Genomic DNA, 12,001 nt, shown 5'->3' with positions numbered 1-12,001 from the left:
TTTTTTTAAAACAGCTATTAGGGTGACAAGCCTTTCCAAAGGCCAGCAGTTGGCGAGAGTTTCCAGGAAGCTGGTCTGGCACTGGGCTGGGATTGGAGCAACTTTAACGAGTTAAATTCAGAAGGAAGGAGTCATCAGGAAAGGTTTAAGGTTCAACAAACTTTTCAAACTATTTTGCAAAAAGTTCTGGCTTTCCAATTCAAAGGCATGTTTCGCTGTGACTGTTTTAAGCCAGAGACTATTTAAAAGGCAACGCAACCAGCACGCTTCAGATTCACTCACTCGAGGTATTTGTCTAAATCCTTGGAATGGGCTTTGCAAGTGCCATCTAGTGCCTAGTAACACTGGGGCCATCTTACACATCTCGACAGGCAGCCCTCCTCCCCATGTGCCTCCCCCCAGCCTTCGTGGTCGCGCGCGCGCGCGCACACGCACGCGTGCACCTTCCCCAAGCAGGAAGCTGCTCTTTGCCAAGAGCGAATGGAATTCAGATTTCCAGAGGGTGTCCTTGGCCTCCAGCTCCACGGCTGCATGATGAAGAAAGGTCCTAGTGTGTGTGCTGGGGGCTGGGAGAGAGGGGCCTCCAGCTCTGCTCACATCTATCTGGGCCCCAAGAAAAACCCACAACTGGCTGTGCTCTCCCCAGCCACACCCAGCCTTGGTCACATTCCTTCCCTTCCTGAGCCCACACTGGGTGGCCCCGGCAAACCAGCTTCCACACCTCCCTCCCCACCAGCAGGGAGACCTAGACCAAGCTCCCATAGGACAGCCAGCAAGTACAAATGAGGGGCTGCACCCAGACCCAAAGAGCCAGAAAGCACAGAGGACCCCCTCATGCCTCCCCACAACACTGGGCATCCCTTGTGGCTGCTGTCAGTCATGAGGAAAGAGACACACTCCCTTGTCTAGCACCCTGTGGGCTAAGCTCCCATGCCTTCCTGTGCCTGCTTTCAGGAAGTCCCTCTTCATATCTAACGTTGACTCTCCTGGCTGTGGTGCTTGTGGGTCTGGGATTGAAGGGCCATCACTGCCCTTTGCACCAGAACTTCCCAACATACCAGCAAGAAAGGACTATACCCCTTCCCCTGTCCAGTCTGGGCCTTCCAAGCCCTAAGATTCAGCATCGTCAGGAATTAAACATTTTTAGGAAAACCAGGGACATGAGTCAGGGTGTTCATCAGCAGTAGCAAGGTGGGTAGGCTGGTCACGTTTAGCTTCTCATTAGCCCAAGTAATAGGGCCTTGCACCTGTGTGGCCAGGGAGGGGATAGGCTGAGAGCTACCTTTCTACAGGCTGTCAGCATCAACAAGTGGTTGTGACAAGCAGGAGTTTGTATGGTGTGCTTTTCAGGTGTGCTGGCTCAAGGAGGCCCCACACCAAGTTGGAACCTCCAGGCCTGGTGCCTAGGCAGAGGGTGGGCTAAACAAAGGCCAAGGGGAGTTCTGCACTGTCACTTCCCTTTGTTTGGTAATGAGACTGTTTCCAGAAGCTGGCCTGGTAGCCTGTGGGATTGTTTCTCTTGAGATTTCTTCTAGGGGAGAAGGTGGCCAAGGCTTTGCAGTCTGCATCACCCAGTCCCCAGAATATACAGGGGACTCAGCTTGCCTAGTCACAGTTCGGCTTTTGGCCTTGGCTCCAGGGCCCATTCTGATCCTTGTGCTTGGCTCAGGGATGGTCAGCACGCCTGCCCTGATGCTGCCTGCTGGGGTCTCCTGCTGAGTACCATGAAGGCCTACTGTGGCCTGAGAAGCCATCTTCACGGTCTCTTTTGGCCAGCCCCAGACCCTATATTTGTTCAAGGAATACATTGATTCATTGGCTTCTCCTTTAGGCAAGGCCTGCAGTGGACTCAGCTGGGATTCATTATTCCCTGCCACCTGGGGTGGGCCTGCATGGCCAGGCCCAAGGCCTCAAGTGCCACATACTGCTCCCCTGACAGGTGGCTAGGGTATGACACTCAAGAAAATGGCCAGGCAGAACCTGCGTTGAGGTCACTTGGTCCAGCCCTTCTGAAGGGGACTGGTTGGATCTGGTGCACGGAGGAGACACGCCATGCTGGACCCGCAAAAAAGCCTAGAACTCAGAGTCTGGAACCTGACATCTGGCCTTGGCTCTGCCATCAGCTGACTGTGTCCACTGCGCAAGGTCCTATCATATCTGATCTTAGGGCTTCCATTTACCCAGAGTCCTTCCATCACCTGACACCTGCAGGGATGCTTTCCCAATCAAAATTCAGGCCATGTGGTCTGATAAGGCCACCTTCCAGTGTGGAAGACAGGCTGGTAATGGAGGGGCCTGGGAGTATAGAGCTCCTAGGCACTGCCATGGAATGTGGGGACCTTAGGGGAAGGACATCTCAACTGAAGCTTTTCAGAGCCCCTGGGGTAGACAGTTCTGTACTCTCATCCCCTAACCCATACCAGCCTGAGCTCAATCATACCAGCCTGTGAAGGCTGCCCCACCACACTGCTTCTGCACCCAACACACCAGGCTCCCTTGAGCTCCCACCTGGAGCCCACACACCCAGCTGGTGGGGTTCATGGGGCAATTCAAAAAGAAAAGCAGAAAAAAGCATTCGAGTATTTCAGACTGGAAGGAATTCAATTTAACTTAACGAATCAAGACATGAACCTAAAGAAAACACTGAAAAACAAGCCCACCTTTGAAAGGCCCAAAGAGGGAGGATTAGGTGGGAGAAGAAAGGTCCCCTTGGGGCAGAAGACAGCTGTTCAGTGCAGACCAGGGACCGGGGGAGGATGCTGGACTTGAGTGCAGATCAGGCCAAGGTAGGGAGACAAGCCCAACACACACTCAAGGACTTGAAGTCAGGGGTGCTATCTAACTTTTTAGCCCACTCTTTCTACCACAGATACAGAGACTAGCTGCCTGAGGTAGCATAGCAGGGCCCACAGACTGGCTGCCTGGTGCTGCCCACCTCCTCTCCAGGGCTTGGCTCCCTGGGGCCAAAGGCTCAGACCTGTAACCACAGTGGGGTTGCAGGGATTTATTTGGGGGAAGAACCCTGACTGGGTCAGAATGAGTATGTGCATGCATGTATATGTGTGTAGCTCATTCTTGTTCTCTGAAAAGTCCTGCCTACCACCTACTTACCAAGTACCCTCTACTGCCCTTGCAAAGTCACTCCTTTCTGCCTCAGTTTTGCCAGCAGGGCACCACAGGACACTGCTGTGGCAAAGTTTATACTTAGGGTGCAGTGCAGTCTGATTTCGTATGAATGCTCAGTGCCAAGACTTGGGAGATAAGTCATCCAGAGTCAAAATTAACCTTTGAAAAATCCCTTGAATTGGCCCTAAAAATAATTCCTTTCTCAGATCTTTGTGTATATCCCCTGCTGGGTTGCTCTTCTGCCCGCTAAAGTGGGAGAATCTCTGGGTGGACATCCAGGATACCCTGGGAGAGGCATGCCAGGTGTTCCTTTACTTTTTTCAGGATATTCCCAGTGTCATCTTCAGAGGGAGCCTCTGAGGCTGTAGCCACACGTGGGAAAAGATTACTTATGGAGAAGATCAAAGGCTAAGGGGCTGGGGGATGGTGGAGATGTCTGATTCTGAGGTCAGACCTGGACTCCTGTCTACCTCTGTCTCTCCGCCTTTTATTTTTCTTCCTCCTCTCCCAACAAGGTCCTCTTTCTAAGATGGCACCTCAGGCCTCCCATGGGACCAACCAGGCCTTACAGACTAACTGCCAGACTTCCTCCTGCTGGCCAGTCACTACCAAGGACGTGTGCCTCAGATGCAGCCCCTGCCCATGACACCAGCATTGTCCCTACAGGGCCTACATATCTGAAGCATGAATGCCTAGTCAGGGGATCTGGGGCACCATGAGAAGGCATGAAGCTGGATCTGCCAATTTGCATCCTGGGAGGGCAGGTCAGCCTTGTCCAGGCAATCCAGAAGCCTTCCCAGTGGCCCACTGGCCAGTGAGGACCCTTGACCTCCTTGTGTAGTGGCACCAGGTTTATGATGCACATAGAGGCTGAACTTGAAGAATTCTTATTGCAGAGGGCAGCCACAAGAGCCACTGGTCAGTGCCCAGATAATCTCTGCAGACTGTTCCCCCCCTGCTCCATGGGCCACAGAATCCCTTTGTCTTGTTACTGCTACACTGCCTTCCTACCAGTCTTCAGGGTTCATCTCTGCCTCTGCCGTGCATATCCAGGCTCCCCCAGAGATTGTGTGTCTGGGAATGTGCCCTGGCTTCTGCTACTGTCTCCCAGTGATACTGGCAAGTCCCTATCCTTCTTGAGGCTTCAATTTCCCCTTCTGTGAGCCGGGAGGACTGGCCCACTAGATGCTCTCTGAGGGACATACCAATGATGTGGGCTGTGTGTCTCAGCCAACAGCAGTATCCCCTTCTAACCCCAACACAAGAAATACACATAGTAGGTGTCTGGTTAATGCTCCTGGAATTTCAGGCTATACTAAGCACCTGAAAGCCACTGAGTCTGAACTCTGCTACCATATTTGAATTATTTCTCCATTGGGCACCTACGGGTTACCTAGAGACAGGCTACCATGGTCTTCTTCCCTCGCCCGTCATGTGCAGGCTCAAAGGCAGGTGAGCTGCACAGCTCGCCCTGCTCTTCACTCTGCTTGAATGTGGGTGCTGGCCTTGGCAGATGGGCCCAACAGTGATGAGAACAAATGACAGATGCATACTGGGGCACCTGTGACTGCCATGAGGCACAGTCCACTGATTCTGCCTCCAGCCCCCTCCCCAGAGCAGAATAGTGAGTGCTGGGTTTCTGCCTGTACCTCCACGGGCGCCCCAGCAGCTCCTGAACCCCATTCCGAGACTTGAGGTTGTGACTTGGGGACCTCTAGACTTCCCTTCCCTCCACCTAACTCCAGACTGTCCTGAAGCTTGGAACTCACAGGCCTCTAGGCACATCTTATTCAGGACAGCAGCTGACAGCCATATGTTGTGGCCCCATTTGTATCCCACGGTAACTCATGACCTGGCAGTTTCAAAAGCTCTCAGGCCAAATAAGGAATGTCCCTACAGGATCTCCCATCATAAAGAGACATTTTATGCTGGCTAATATTTTCAAGCATTTCCCTGAGTCAGGTATGTGGCTGGATGCCTAACACCATCTCCTCAAAGCCTTACATTAATACTGTGAGATATACCCCCAGTGTATACAAGAGGAAACTGAGGCTTACAGAGATTAGGTGACTGCCCCAGTGTCCTGTGGGCAGGATGAAATGACCCAAGCTGGCCAGGGCTCCCTGACAGACCTGGTCCCTGGATTCAGTGAACATACACCAAACCATCAGCTGACAAAGAATGAATCTGACAAGCTGTTCATGACCACCACACTGAAAACTACAGGGCAGGGTAAAAGATATGAAAGTTAACCTAAATAAACAAGGGACACATGATGCCATGTTTCAGGAGCTCCAATACTATAAGGATATCCATTCTCCTATGCCCATCTAGAGTCTGCTACACCTAGAGGAGACTTTCCATGGCAACTGGCATATGTATGGTGAGGCAGAAACCCTACAAAGACAGCAAAGCCGGTGATGAGGAAGGAGAAGCAGTCAGAGCCAGCAGGACCAGCTGTCAAAACCTGTTAGCAAACTGCAGTGAGAATGAAACATGGCCCTGGCCACAAAGAACAACTTGAATCTGACCAGTGGCACCAAATAGGGTCCAGAAACAGAGCCACATGTAGCCAGTGAGCTGATTGTAAAGACACTGATACGGCAGGGTAGTGGGGAGAGGACAGGCCTTCCCATGCTGGGTGCTGAGCCAGACTGGATATCCAAGTAGGGGAAGAGTGGACCTTGACCTCGGCCTCACATTGGACACAAAAATCAATCCCAGATGGAGTGCAGATCTACATGGGAAAGGTGAGCTAATAAAGCTTTAGAATAAACCAGAATATCTTTATGACCTTGGAGTAGTCAAAGCTTCTTAAATAGGACACAAACAGCCCTATCCAGAGAGGAAATGTTTGATTAACTGGACCACATGAAAATTAAGACCTTCTGTTCATCAAAAGACACCATCAAGAGAGGAAGAAGGCAGCCTGCAGAGGGGGAGGCGATATTTGCAGTGTGTGTGTGTGTGTGTGTGTGTGTGTGTGTGTGTGTGAGAGAGTGTGTGAGTGTGTGTCTCTCTCTGTCTGACAAATGACTCCAGAATATATAGAACCATAAATCAACATAAAACAGGCAGAAGATGTGGGCAATTTATACAGAATGATGTATCTGACTAAATGATAACATGGAAAGGGACTCAACTTCATTAGTCCACAGGTTACTGCAAATTAAAATCACCATTTGATGCTGCTGGACATTCACCATCATGGCTAAAAAGGAAACGGAAAATGCCAAGTGTTAGGATGTGGAGCAGCCAGAATGCTGCCTGTGGGAATGAAAACTGGGATGACTCCTTCGGGAGACTGCTGGGTAGTATTCACTAAGAGTAAACATATGCCCACCCAGGACCCTGCAGCTCCACATATAGGCATATATTCCCCAGGAATGCAACCTGATGCTTACCAAAAGCATGTACAGAATATTCTTAAACAGCAACCTATGCCAGAAACTGCCTGCTGGCCACAGGTGGTAGAATGGATGAATGATGTAAGCCATGCACACAGTGTAGCACCAGACAGCAAGGAGCACAAGGGAGCGCTGCTCCCTTCAGCCCCACAGAGAGGCTGCCAGTCATCAAATTGAGTGAGGGACACTGGACACAAAGGTGTATGAGTTGCATCATTCCCACCGCATAAAGGTCAAATGTGGGCAAAGTTGGTCCTTGCTGCTAGAAGTTAGGCTTGTGGTTAATCTCAAGGTCAGTGACAGGAAATGGGAGTCTGAGAGGCTTTCTGGGGGTTCTGTTGCTTCCTCTGGGTGCTGCACACATGGGTCTCAGGGACTGAAGATGCCTCAAGCTGCACATTTGAGACCTGTGTACTAATCTGTGTGTGTGTCACACTTTAACTAAAAGTTTAACATTACCACCCTATAACAGGGTAGCCCAGGTGAGCCCAATTAGAGAGGTGGCTAGTCCTGGACTTCAGGGCTGCTAGGCCCAGTCCCATCCCACTCCCTCACTTAAGGGGACATGGCTCTCAGACTCCTGACTAGGTCACCTCTGTGCTTCAGCCTCTAGATGCTCTGCAGTTCAATCTCCCCTTTCAGGTCTAGGCAGAGCACATAAGAGATCTATATGGGATGTGCCCCCCCACCCTGCCCGGACCCGCTGCCCCTACTGCCAGAAGTGTCTCCATGACAGTATTAGTGCAGTTGTGAAGTCCTTTGCCCTCCAGCCACCTCTGTGGTGTGAATGTTCTCTCTGTCACATCCTCTGACACTACCCGCTTGGCTGAGGACCTGAGCAGCATCGTGGCTGGGAGTTCACAAGTGGAGAGGGCTGAGCCTGGCCAGAGTGCACTGGGGCAGGGTGATTTGGATGGCCCTTCCCTTGCAGAGGAAGTGAGAAGCCTCACTGCTTTCCTCTGGGCCATCCACCTAGACAGTGTGGCCCTCTCCCCATAGCAGCAGCCCTAGAAGGCTAGCCACTTCTTCCTCACATGCTCAGATGGAGGAAGTGAAGTTTGGAAAGGTTAGGGGGCCACGGGGGGCCACCACAGCTGGGCTGATGCAGGCTGGGAGCCAGATTGAGGGCATCTGATTCCCAATCCCATCTCTTTCCCACTGAGCCATTACGCCTCGGTTTTAATTTAATTAGAAGAACATTTAATCCCCCCATGCATTTCAGAGACGGGTTTGAGCCTGGCTGGGGCTATGTGGGGCTCTGACGGGGATCCTATGACTCATGCAGCCCTGCACAGCCCTCCCGGGCGGGCCCCCAGAGGGCTTCCTTGGCACCTCGTGCAGACAGAGGTGGTATGAAGCTTTGCAGAAGACAGGACACTGATCTAGAAAGACAAAATGGTCTCATCTGTTCTTGACAAGCCCCTCACTCATCCTTCTGGACACTGGTCCCAGAATGGCCTTTCTGTCCTTTCCCACCAAAGTTTACAGGGAGAGAAACATGGTGAGGAGCTTAGACACTCACAGAGCTGCAGTGCCTGGTACCCTGGGGTCTGTGGGAGTGGGTCACAGTGGGCCTGGATGTCTCCAAAATGTCCCAGGCCAAGCTGGTCCCATCAAAAGAGCTAGCCCCCTGGTCCATGGAGCCAAATTTGGGGCCACCCTTGTGACGTTTGCCCTTATTTCCAGACGGCACAGACTGGCCCTGTCCTTGCTGACAAATGCAGAATTCAGGAGACATTAGTAGTGATGTGGATGAAAGCCAGGCCACAGCGGCCTTGCTGGAAAAGAGCAACTTGAACGTCTTGGCGTGAGATTCTGCAGGGTCCAGGAGAAAGTTGAAGACATGGAAATTCTAATTAACGCACACGGGGCTGTTTTTGCTCAAGGATTTGCGAAGCTGTCATGTCGCAAGAGGCCAGGCAAGCACATGCTTGCCAGGGAGGCGCTCACAGTCACCTGGTGGGGGTCTCTGCAGCTTTCCCTCTGCCTTCTTTCCACCCCCTCTGCCCAGCCTCAGGGCTCCTGGTCTTCCCCCATGCCCATCTCAATGGGCAGGGTGCTCCCTGAGGGTCCCCCTGGAGAGTGGGACTGGGGGCAGTATCTGTTAACCTCAAGCTGGGGCTTGCCCGTCTTAGATGCCAAAACAGAAGAGACGGGAGCCCTTCAGAGAAACCACATGACTGGGCTGGGCAGAGCCACAGGCTGCAGGGCTTATGGGCCTGTCTTCTTGGTCTGTCTATCTCAGGTATCCATGTGCAACCAATGGGGCAGACGTGTGACTTCCAGGCCAGTCCTGGCTGGCTTGGCAGTTGGGGATGCAGTGTGAGGGAGGATTTCACAAAAATGGTTTAAGCCTCCCAAGGTTGCTGGGAGAAGCTCACCCAGGTCACACCTGCACACAGCCCCCAAGTTCAGAGACGTCGATCCTCAGGCCCCTAGCCCTGTGCCTCAGCACTGGCGCAATGTGCCTGCAGTCCTTGCCTCATCTCAGGCAGGGTTGAATGAGTGGCAATCCTAGTGCTTCTCCGTGCCTGCGGCCTTGGGGGTTCTGGAGAGGAAGAGACCAAGAGGGCTATACATGCCCTACTCCCTCCTGGCACCATTTGAAAGGCTTGGGGAACTGGTACTAAGGGCTTTGAGAGCCAAAGGAGGACACAGCCGTGCAGCCTGAGTGTGTCCTGGCGGGGGTTTGCTGAGCAGACGCTGGAAAGATGAATGGAAATCTGATAGCTGCGGATGAGTGACAAGGGCATTCTAGATGGCAGGTCACCACACGCAAGGCACAGGGATGCACACAGGCTTGGCACCGTCCCCACCTACTGTCGTGCCAGTGACCCTTGGTGAGCAGAGGACAATGAGTGGGTCAGAATCCCAGGAACTCATCCTGGCTCTTGGAGTACAGGGCTCCTCTTCTGTCATGGGGGTTCTCCCCAACTGCCCATGCAGGCTTACTGTCTCTACTTCATGCCTTTCCCTCAGAAGCCCTGTCGCATGGTTCTGGGTGGGAGACACAGGCTCAGGGAGTTTGAGGCTGGCAGGAACTCTCTTGTGCCCCATTGAACCTAGGAAGACAGCTTCTGCCTGAAAGGTGTGTTCGAGGCTGAGTCCTGGCCCCCCAGAGCTGGTTAAGGGTCCTAAGGCTGAGCAGTAAGGCCCACCTATAGGCTGGGGTGCAGCGAAGCCACTCTGTCTCCTGGGTACCCCGTGCCTCATCTTGTTGTGGCTCCCTAGCTTGCATCAGGCCTGCTCACCCCCACCCCACCTCTGGCTAACAGGCCCCGGAAAGAGGAGCTTCGCCCAACCCCAGGGACCTTCCCGTAATCAAGGCTACAGTGACCTCACCTCTCTGGGGCCCTGCGGGCGGGGAGAGCTCGAGATGGAAACAAAATGTGTCTTTATTTATGTTTTTAATTTGAATTCTGGAACTGGCCCAGCATGGTAATACATTTAACATCAGTAAAATGCTGAAGAAAAATGGAAATTTTTTTGGTAACTGCCTCCCACCCACTCTGCCCCCAGTGAGACCCCAGCACACATCCCTGTTCCTTGCACACACCAGGGCGTGTGCCTCTCTTCCCAGTTCAGGGTCCATGGGGCCGGGCTGCCCACAGGAGCTTTGCTGCATCCCTGAGCAGCTGGAGCCGAGTTTAATTATGGGCTTCAGTCACTGGGCAGGCTGTATGGGAGGTGGAGGAATGCAGCCCCAACGCGGGCAGAAGACCTGCACGGCCCCCACACCCCTGCCACCAGGCGGTTTGGGTCCTGAGGAAACAGGGTGCCCACTGCTGCCAGCCTTCCCCCCCAGGTGGAGTGGGGCCTCTACCCAGCCTGTATCCCTGGAGGAGCGTGGGTTCCTAGGCCCTGACACTATATGTGCCCACTCTCCCCTGCAGGCCTCTCTGGAGAGACCGTACCCTGACTCCAACCAGCTCCCCTGACGCCTCAGCCCTGAGTTTTCCCTGACCAGAACACAATGCCTCAAGGTGGCCCCTTTGCAGCAACCTCCTTGTTCTTCCCTCCCTCAGTCCCCTCTTCAGATCCCTCACCCCAAGCGCCATGCCTGGGCTCCTTCCTGCCTTCCCAGGCTGGCTCATATCCAGCAGTCACTTTTGGAACAGTCTACTCTGAGAGAGGCCTTGGTAAGTTCCAGGGTAGGGACCTGGTTGGGTGATGACTGCAGTCTGTGATCTGTCTGGGCCCACTTATCACTGGAGGCCATGGGAGTGCCAACCTGAAAAGGCTGCAGGATCTTGCAGAATGATAATGTGCCAGACCCAGAGTGGGCGGAGAGCTTGGGGATGGGTGTTCAGGTCTCTCAGGCCCTGTCATCCTGGAATGGAACAAGAAACAGCCCAGTGTCCTAGATGACACAGCCACACAGGCTTTGGGTCACCCCTGGGGCAGGTGGGTAACCTCTGGCTCCAGGGAGCTTGGCATGTGCTGATAACAGCACTAGCAGCCCTCACTCCCATAGTGGTGATTTACTGGGCAGCTGCAGGTTTGGCTGTGATCCACATAGTGCCTGGTCTCTCACCACCTTCACCTGCAGGGGCCTTGCAAGACCCAAGAGTTGGTAAGGCCTGGCTGCCCAGCTAGATGGACTGTGGGTGATGGCCCTCTCCTCCCAGTATGACTTTTTGCATGTCTGGAAGCCGGTCTGTGACCAAGAGAACCAAGGTGAGCGAGAGCTCCAACAGGAGGAACAAGCAGCCAGAAGGATGAGAAGGGACAGTCCGTGTCTGAGGGGACAGCCAAGAGGCAATACAGCCACTGCCACCTGTGTTGCACACAACATGAGCCACTAAACTCTAACACTGATCACTTTGGAGGTCTGTCACGTCCAGGACTTGGTACAAGCCTTGGCCACAGTGTAAACCATCATTCTGTCTTTTGGTGCTGACCTGTACCTGGGCAGCCCATCTGGCTACCAGCCTGCTCACACCTCTGCTCCTGCCTTTTTACCCAGCCAGGAGGGGCCCAGAAGCTTAGAGCCTATTCTCAGGGTGTCCATGACTAGTCACCCCTGCTTTCCATGACCTGCTGGCTCGCTTGGAGCCTCTTCATACCCTACCAACCATGAGGTACTGCCAACCTGTCTGTGAATTGGGGGGGCCTGGAGAGATGGTGGGCAGGTCCCATCTGATCATAATTACCCCTTAAGACAGCTACTCCTTCCCTGGAGGTGGCCTCATTCTGTCTACCCAACCCTGCCAGTTCTCTGGTTACACCTGCAGCCCCCCAGCACCATGGGTCACAATTTCCTTAGTGATTTGCAAGGCCAGGCCTGCACTTGGCTGGCTGCAAAGGCAGGAGTCCCAGGGCCTCACTATGACAAAGACACACATGGCTCAGGACAACCTCCTGACCCTCAGAGAGTCCAAAGAACAAAACACCGTTTAGAAAAACGTTGGTAGAGAGAAGGAGAGTCCCCGCAAGTGGCCCTCAGAAGGGCTGCAAGTGTCACTCAC

The 12,001-nt window shown here is 53.3% G+C and overlaps 1 protein-coding gene across 3 annotated transcripts in view; it reads right to left on the bottom strand.

Annotated features, from left to right (window-relative positions):
• KCNQ1 (potassium voltage-gated channel subfamily Q member 1) overlaps positions 1-12,001 on the bottom strand; it is a 403,706-nt gene that overhangs the window by 176,626 nt on the left and 215,079 nt on the right. The window lies entirely within an intron of this gene.

Source organism: Macaca thibetana, chromosome 14 (assembly GCF_024542745.1).
Source record: "Macaca thibetana thibetana isolate TM-01 chromosome 14, ASM2454274v1, whole genome shotgun sequence".
Taxonomy (NCBI): Eukaryota; Metazoa; Chordata; class Mammalia; order Primates; family Cercopithecidae; genus Macaca; species Macaca thibetana.
Note: the sequence above shows the minus strand (reverse complement) of the source record. Positions and strands in the feature narration are given on the sequence as shown.